General features: G+C 32.7%; 1 pseudogene; it reads left to right on the plus strand.

The window, feature by feature from the left end:
- The first annotated feature begins 7,944 nt into the window (after positions 1 to 7,944).
- On the plus strand, positions 7,945 to 9,472 carry LOC147406150 (aspartic proteinase CDR1 pseudogene; annotated as a pseudogene).
- Positions 9,473 to 9,683: the final 211 nt, after the last annotated feature.

A 9,683-nucleotide genomic window follows, 5' to 3' on the forward strand; every position in this document is an offset into this window, starting at 1 on the left:
TTTTATTTTTTAGTGGCGGCAATTTAATCCGCTGTTATATTCCATTTTTTAAAAATTGTCATAGAGAACACAACAAACCGAACATTTTATATTTTTCCACTACTACATGCACTGAATAAGCACGCCATAGCGAAGTGCAGATATGTTGGTGTCCTGTAGAGGCGGATATCATTTTCCGTTGCAAAAAATCTTCCTATAAAAGCGGATAAAATTATCCGCTATTATAAATCGCCGCTGTAGGTAAAAAATGTTGTAGTGCCAATTTGAAAAGAGGGGAGGTATATCTAATATCAAACAAAACATAGGAGGTAAAGTCAACTTTTATATAATTTGTTTTACAACGTTATTGCTTTAGTGGAGGTTATAAAGCATGTCAACAGTCTTATGGGGGTAAGTCTAATATAGATAAAACTTGAGGGTTAAATCAACATTTTTGTTTAAGAATTTTCAGTTGGGGCTACAGCCCCTACTTGTCCCAAGGTAGCTCTATCCGTCACTTAGGGAATCGTTTGATTGTTGAGAAAATATTTATCTGGCAAATCATAGACAGACAAATCTTTTTTCTATTGGTTGAGCACATGATGGAAAATCTCTTTCATTTAAATTGGGTCTTATAATTTTTTTAGCGAGTCTAGTCTTACTAACTTGGTAAGATTTCAAATCTTACAAGGTTGTTGTGCTCACCTTGTGGTATCCAAAATCATGATCTGGTGCTATATGGATGTAGAGGACAAAATTCTATGGACTTTAAAAAAAAAAAAAAAAACTTAAAATAAATTATTTTTCACCATTAAATTTTAATTTTAAATTTGGGAGTTTGATGGGAGTTCAATAGCTGTTAATTTTCAAAACTATGGTCAAGTCTAAATAAAATTATTTATTTTTGAATTTTTTTTTATAGATTTGAGTAGTTAGATGAAATCTAGAGGACTACAATGTTGGATTGCCAATTGGTAACCCATTTGAGCTCAAAGATCCTTAGCAAGATTTGAAATCTTACTTAATAAGGAAAGTGTGTCTTTTTTTTTTTTTTTTTTTTATAATTAATTTAGTAGGTGGTTGGAGCAATTGTACTTGTATAAAAAGGGTTATTTATAATTTAAAAATTAAAATACTATTTAAATGATTTTTAATATCATATAATAATAAAAAAAGTTATTTTTTACGTTTTGAAAACTAACTTCCTTAATTATAGGGTTGTTCGTTTCAATTTTATTTATTTTTACCAAAATGAATTGTTTATATCAAATTTAAATCTAAAATTTAGGATATTTACGAGATCCAAATTCCTTTTGTGTGGCAAATCAATTTCTTAAAGGGGGATGGGTAAGAAAAGATTTGCTGTCTTAAGCGGCAAATTTCATATGCGTGGAAAATAGTATTGCCCGTATTTTGTATTTTTTGGCACTCAAACACCTTAACATTTTTCATAGCAAACTATTTTACTCAGAGTTTGTCGTGCAATCAAACGCGCCCTAAAAGTTGTAGCTACGGAATCTAGCTACCATCGCTATTAGTCAATCTATAGAGACAAAAAAAAAAAAAGTCTGTCGCTAATGTTAAATATATATAATACAAAAACCTTTAATTTTTAATAGTGATAGTATTAAAAACCATCACTATAATTTTATAGCGACGGAAAATGCAATATCACTATAAAAACCTTAATGACAAATTATTTTCTGTAACTTTTAAATTTTGTCCTAAAAAATTAATAATTTTAAAAATATGTAATTTTTGAAATTATCTTTTAAAATATCCCGTATTATGTAAGTATAAGAAACATAACATAAAATGTATTAAATCACACAGTAACATTAAACATTAATAATTTGTTAGAATATCCAAATGTATTATGGTGTCAGAAATGTCTGAAAACAAAAAAAATATTTAATATCAACAGTAATAACGTCCTCAAAATCATAGATCACCGTTATGTAATATGATAACAAAGATGACCAACAACAAAGAAAATATCTAATATAAATACTACTGGTGTACTCCTAATCACAAATCATCGATATGTAATAAGATGTCTGATAACAAAGGAAATGTCTAATATCAACAATGGTAGCGTCATACGAATCACAGATCACCAACGGTATCATCTGGGGACTGACTGGAACGTATAAACTCACATATAGAAAGCATAGCATCAGACATATAAGGTTGTTTTATACGTATGAAGGAATGCAGCTTAGACACAAAGTTGATTAAATTTTGAGATTGCATCTTAGTTTTAGTAGCCTTCTTGGCAGCCTGCTCTGTCTCCAACAACTTCTCTGCCATACTCTCAGCTATTTTCAGTTTCATACTGCGTGATACATGGGGCATAGATATTAGCACGCTTGACACCTAACCCAAATCTGTGAATGCGACCACCTTTATCTTCTCCAATGACTTGTGTAAAGATTTCATTTCTTAAAGTGTTTCTCATTAATGATGTTTTTGGCTGATTTTTAAGTCATTCCTCAATATCTTATGGAAATTAATCAAATATCAAATGATATAATCAATCACATGTTATATCAAATTTCATAAATAACAAAATTATTTGATTAATTATATAAGTATGGAATTTATAAATTAAAAAGTAGATCACACCAAGACTTTAGTTGATGCCTCATTTATAAGCAGTCCATTCTTACACGTGTATGAGTCAACTTAAACATCTTCACCTGATCTAGTACCCGTCCATTGGGATTTGTTACTTTCTATTTTAATGAAAAAATGGTTGTTTGTAAGAAAAAATATGCATCCAACTGATAAATTATTTAATAATATAATCAAGCATTACTTTAGTCCTAAAAGTATGGGGAAATTGTATGATTCACTCGATTTATAGTATTTCTAACATTTCTTTCCTATAAATAGTAATAAATGCATTAATTAACTAAACGCTAAATTTTACAATGTGCAAAAAAGAGGAAGGTAAAATTAAAATAATTATTTATTAATCATTGACTTATTCAAATTTTCATACCAAACTCTCTTGGGACCATAGTAACGAAAAGCAACGTCATTTTGTTTTTTTTTGAAAAGTGCATTTTGCTTCTCTGAAGTTCAAAAAATACGAATTTTTCATTTGTGACAAAAAACGTCATTTTATTCTCGTTTTTTTTTCACAGGAAAAAAAGTTAAACACTTTCTTATTTTTTTCAATGTGGAATTTGATACATCATAGAATTTGTTCATTCCTAAATGTAAAAATGTGAGATTTGATGATAATAACTTGATTTTATGAATTTCCATTATATATATTGTTTTCATAACCTTTAATATATATATATTTTTTATCTTTTATTTGTATAATTTTTTTCCCAATTTTTTCCATTTTGGCATTTTTTCTGAAGTTTTCCCTTGTTGCTTTAAACCTGTACTTCGAATTTGTGACTATAGATGGTGCTGACGATATCAACTTGTCTTTCAACCTATGAAATCGAGTGGATGTGAGTCCCTTAGTGAAGAGATCAACACTTTCATGTTCCGTAAGAAGAAAATATACTCGTAAATTGCCACTGCCAACATGTTCACGAACAAAATAATAATCAATCTGAATATCCTTTTGTGTGGTGATGGATAATGGGATTGTTGTCCATGTAAGTAACACTAACAGAATTCGAGGGACATCCGAAATAAAAATACCAATATCAGATACAAGATAGCATAGCCAGAAAATATCGACGACGGTTGTGGAAAGAGCCCTACATTCGACTTAGACACTTGATCGAGAAACAATAGGTTGTTTCTTTGAATCCCAAGTGATAAGATTATATCCCAAATAAACGCAAAAACCCATAGTAGAACATCTACTATTTGGGCAACGGGCCCAATCAGCGTCTAAAAAGGTAGTAAGAGAGAAATTGAAAGAAGGAAGAAATAAAATTCCTTGACCAAGAGATACTTTAATGTATCATAATATCCATTTTGCTACCGCCAAATGAGTAGTTGAAGGTCGATGCATGTATTGACAAACTTTATTAATGGCATAGGCAATGTCCGGCCTTGCTAAAGTAAGATATTACAAATTTCCAACAATACCATGATATTCAAAAGGATCGTCAAGAGTAACACAATCAAGTAGAGAGAGTTTAGATACAGCCTAAACAAGAGTTGTGCACGATTTTGCACCAGCCATGTTTGCTTTGTCAAGAAGTTTAACCAAATATTTGGTTTAAGTGAGAAGGAGACCATTCTTATTACTAGATACCTCCATGCCAAGAAAATAATGAAGATCACCAAGATCTTTTATAACAAAGGAAAAGATGACTTGACTAATGAAGGAGTCAAGCAGGGCCAAGTTATTGTTTGTAAAGTCCCATAATTTATTATTATCATTATCTTATTTTAATTATAAATAATTTTTATTTCTTTAATCTTATTTATTTTGATTTGCTAAGATTATCATCAATATTAATATTAACATGATTTAGTGGTTAAAAGAATGGAAAACAAACTCTAGACAAAGGTTCAAGTCTACAAAGATTAGTTTTTATGTATATGTATGAGTCTAATTTTAAATGTTTCACACATTAAAAACTCTTCATCAAATTCTTGTTAGGTAGCATTGAAAGAAAGTTACATTAAAAACTCTTCATAAAATTCTTGTTAGGTAGCATTGAAAGAAAGTTACAGGATATGATATTTTTTTCTCTTCCTTTTTTATTTTATTTTATTCTGATGCATTAGAACTTTGGATTGGAGGGGCCACCTTAAAGTTTGGGTTTGTTATTAGAAAGCTTTGGAGGAGGTTTCGAAACTTGGAGCAAGAAGACTATACCTTCCCAATCATCTTTTCTCTTATATATATCTTACTTTCGTACTAAAAGAGGCAAGTGTAATCTCTCTTCATGTTTTCATTTGATTCCTTGTATTTTATCGGGTTGGATTAGTCTTATTATTTTTATAAAACACATTGACATCCAATCGATTAGGGACTGTTTTCCCTATTAAAATTCAACTGAATATGGATTGTTTTGCCTATTTCTAATCAAGTAGAGGCTATTTTGCACATTAGATCCCAATTGAATAAAGGTTATTTTGTATGTTAAGTTTCGATTGATTAAGGAACTGTTTTGCATTTACACTTACCAATTAATCAAAGGGTTATTTTACATGTATATGTGCACAAATCCTTATTTTATTTTGCTAATTAAGATTATGTGGTAGAACTTTAAATAGTGATTTTATGACATTATTGCTATCTATTTGAATGATTATGAATCATGGTAAGCAAAAGGTTTCAAGTATTATTTCATGATAATGTTAATGTGTAATTGTTTTATGTGAAACATATAAAACATAAGTAATTTAGTGGTTCATGAAAATAGAATAATGTAATGACTAGATTAAGGGTTTGGGTTGAGTTGACTCAATCGACCTTGTAGGTGTAGAGTTAACTATAATTGTAAATCACTGGGTACTGTTCTAGTGGGACTGGGTTAGCCAAACCAGATTGGTTTAGTTATAATGTGTTGTCATTAAAGGATATCTTGGAGTTAGTATACTTTTACCCTTCTTTGGTTCTTGGATGGACAAGGTCAATTCGAATTACATTTCATACGATGTCCAAATTGATGTAATTACATTCCGTATGGTGCCACCAATATGAATGAGTTCATATTTGGTTGTTATAATTGGATCGATATGATCACTGTCTGAATTTAGGTGTAGTTCTTGGAATAGATCACTAGATTCGAACGTCTAATTGAACCAAAAGAATCTTGTTCTATTATCAACGTAATCTTTGTGTAGTTTAGGTGTGCCATCGAACAAATAGCCAAGTGGATGTTGTGTTTTCCTATAGATTGATGGTTATTGGTTCTAAATAGAGAAGGTCAATCATTTAGTTGTTATAGAAGATCATGCGTCTTCGACAGGTCTATTATTTTGTGTATCCAGTCGTGTAGTCGTACAACTACAAAAAACACTTTAGACAATTCTATTATTTTTTATATAGATATCAATTTCTATAAAAAGTGATATCTGAATTTTGATTTTTTTACCATAGAGACTGATGAAGAATTTGAAAACCATTGGTTTTGAATAGGTTACTGGTTTAAGAAGAGGGCATTTAGGTCTTATTAATTTATAATACGAGACTGAAGTTAAGGGGGTCATACCCCACTACTTTGAAAACATAGGGACTATACTTAAATCACTAAAATGATAACAATTAGTGTTAGGGCCGTGCTATTTACACCCAATTTTTTTTTTTTATTTTTCTCTCTACACTGACTTAAATGATACATGTAAATGATGTGTAAGTATGTAAATACCCTTTTTGATTTTAATATGTTTTACTGCATACGCGTTGGGGACATTGTTATCTAAAATCTGATTTTTTAACCATTATTTGGCATAATTAAGTATTTTGATAGATGGAAGTTAGTTTTTATCATTTATTTTCATCATCTTTTGTTATTGGAATTGTTTTTAATCGTTTTGCAAATGATCCATGTTAAAAATCGATTTTATATTTATTGTTTACATAAAAAAAAGAAATTTAAAATTTTCAGTACGTTCGGTAAGTGAGGATCGAACTCATCAAAACTATTCGGTATGTACCTACTGTGTATGATCATGGGCGGATTTACAGTGGGGGCCTTGTCGCCCCCACAAGAATTTTCCAAATCAATGGTTTAGTGAGCTATTGAGAAAAAATTTAGTGGCGGATAAAAAAAATTTGCTACTATTGCTCCCACAAAAAAAATTCCACTCTTATTAGTTGCCCCTACAAAAAAAATTTCTACTCTTACATACCAAATAATTCCTTATACAAGGTCTCATGTGAAAAGCATTCGGTATATTATTATCAAATCTTTTTGAAATGTTCGATTTGTATTTATAAAAAATTATTGAATGATTGGGTAGGCTACTGTTTGTTTTAAAATAAATCAGTGGTTGAAACTAGTAAGTGGGTGTAACGAGCAAAACATTGGGTGTAGATAGCCCGCCCCGCGCATTAGTGTATTTGCGTGAGAACTGGGATCTACTTTATTTTTCTGTTGACTTGAGGTCAACTACTAGGGACCATTTGCTTTCTAAAAGGCCCTTTAAAGAGCTTCCTGCTCATACTCTTTGTGGTAAATGACTACATTTGAAACACACCAGCTAAAGAACTCCAGTTTGTTCTTGGCTTGGTGGGAACTCGTTGACACTCTCCTTCACCATTGTCTTATCTTCTGTTTTTTGGTGGGCCCAATTGTGTATGCCACTAATCATGGAATTCCCACCACTGTAAGATTCCAAAAAAGATTTATTTATTTTTGTGAGAGAAGCTACATGAAATCATGCCTCAAGAGCAGGGGGTCCACTCAGGTGTCGCGTTCCTATTTTATGCCATGTGGTAGTTTTGGTGACTCACTGACCACATGGATATGTGATCCATCCCTTGGTGAAACTACACCCAAAAGATCAGTTTGATTGGTGATGTGCATCCAGTGATTATAACATTATCTTAAGAATGATTTCTAATCATTGAATTTGAGTTCTTTTCAAGAGATAAGATCTATTTGATACAAGTTATTAAACACCATAATTTTTGCTATATAGGATCACCATGGGATGGACCACATATCCATACGGCCAGTGGGTCAAAAAAAAAATGCCACGTGGCATAAAATGGGGTGCCACCTGATCTTGGTTAGGAACGGAAAACCTGACTGTATCCCTACTCTAACCTAATTTACAAAATTACCCTTGTTACTTACAAAACTATCTTTATATGTTGATCGTGGCAAGTACTGTGAGGCTCAAATCATGGAATTCCCACTCTAACTTTCCAAAAGGATTTTTTTTTATGATAGAAGCTACATCAAATGCTCAAAAGAGCGTTTGAGACTCCAAATGAATGGTTCCTTTCACATTGTACAATCAAAATTTTCTCCAACTTACTAATCTTTCTGTAGCCTTTCCTCTCTATAAATATAGAACCTCAAAACACTCTCCCCATCTTCATCTCTGTACTTCTCTCCTTATCTTTTTGCATGTGTGCAACCATGGCAACCACCGCTCCCATTGTACTTGCATTTGTGGTCGTAATAATCTTTTCTTTATTGCCAAACCTACCTGTTGTCAAAGCTCAAATTGGAGGTTTCAGTATTGAACTGATCCACCATGAATCCCCCTTATCACCATTTTATAATCCTTCTGATACATATTCAGATCGCATAAGAAAAGCTGCCCGTCACTCAATAGCTCGTACTAGACTGTTTCGTTCATCATCTTCTACCAACCTAGACACCATACAATCGGATGTGATACCAAATGATGGTTCATATCTAATGAAACTTTCCATTGGTACTCCACCTCTCGAAGTCCTTGCCATTGCTGACACGGGAAGTGATCTTATATGGACACAATGCAAGCCTTGTCAGGAATGTTATGAACAAGATGCCAATCTCTTCGATCCAATACAATCTTCTACTTACAGAGAGATCTCTTGTCAGTCTGACTATTGCCAATCTTTACCTAGGGCTCATTGTGGCAACACAAGCCAGGATTGCCAATATTTGTATTCTTATGGGGACGAATCACATACAAATGGAATCCTAGCAACTGAAACCTTTACCTTTGATTCGACTACTGGTCGGCCCATCGCCATTCCCACGCTCGTGTTTGGCTGCGGACATAACAATGCTGGCACATTTAGCAGTCAAGGGTCAGGACTTATTGGCCTCGGCGGTGGACACCTATCACTTGTCTCTCAATTGGGTTCTAAAATTGAGGGAAAATTCTCTTATTGCTTGGTACCCATGTCTGAGAAACATACAAGCAAATTGAATTTTGGCAGTCAAGCTGTAATTTCTGGTCAAGGCGTGGTTTCTACTCCTTTAGTACCCAAAGACCCTGATACATATTACTACCTAACGCTAGAAGGCATTAGTGTTGGTAACATAAGGATAGAGAACAACAAAATTTCTCTCTATCAAGAGGAAGGAAACATCGTCATTGATTCAGGAACTACATTAACGATACTAGATGAGGCTTTATATACTAATTTGGAATCGACGGTAAAGGAGGCTATAAATCTTGACACGTCCCCAGATCCAGAAGGAACATTCGGTCTATGCTATAGTACCAAGTCAGATATCAAGGTGCCCGAGTTCACATTTCACTTCACCGGGGCTGATCTTCAACTGAATGAGATGAACACATTCATAAAAATATCGGATGATTTGGTGTGCTTGTCCATGGTACCGGCCCAAAGCTTATCCATTTTTGGTAACTTGGCTCAGATAAATTTTCAGGTGGAGTATGATCTTGTAGGGAAGAAGGTCTCCTTTACTCCAGCTGATTGCATCAAATACTAGTAGGGTTTAATATGGCCTTATTGTTCTCGTGTGTCCTGTCTTTATTTATAGTGGTACTTGTTTTCGTTTGTTTTTCATTATGATGTATGTGTCGGTTAAGTGTGCATCTGTTTCTTCCCGTTTGAATGAAAAATCAATATCTCTATCCCACTTTGGAATTGGAATATCTTTTCAAAAATTACTTAGTTATAAAAATGAAATGTAAAATTTATTACTATATTTCTCGTCTAGGTTGCTCATAATCATCAAAAGAAGTACTTAATTAAGAGTGGTGTTAATGAGTACCCGATTAATCGATATCCAATGGTAACATAAATCGTTTGAGATTATGAGAAGAGTCCGGATCGTATGCAACCATGGTGGAGGATT

Source organism: Akebia trifoliata, chromosome 3 (genome assembly GCF_017979445.1).
Source record: "Akebia trifoliata isolate Shusen 1 chromosome 3, ASM1797944v1, whole genome shotgun sequence".
Classification (NCBI taxonomy): Eukaryota; Viridiplantae; Streptophyta; class Magnoliopsida; order Ranunculales; family Lardizabalaceae; genus Akebia; species Akebia trifoliata.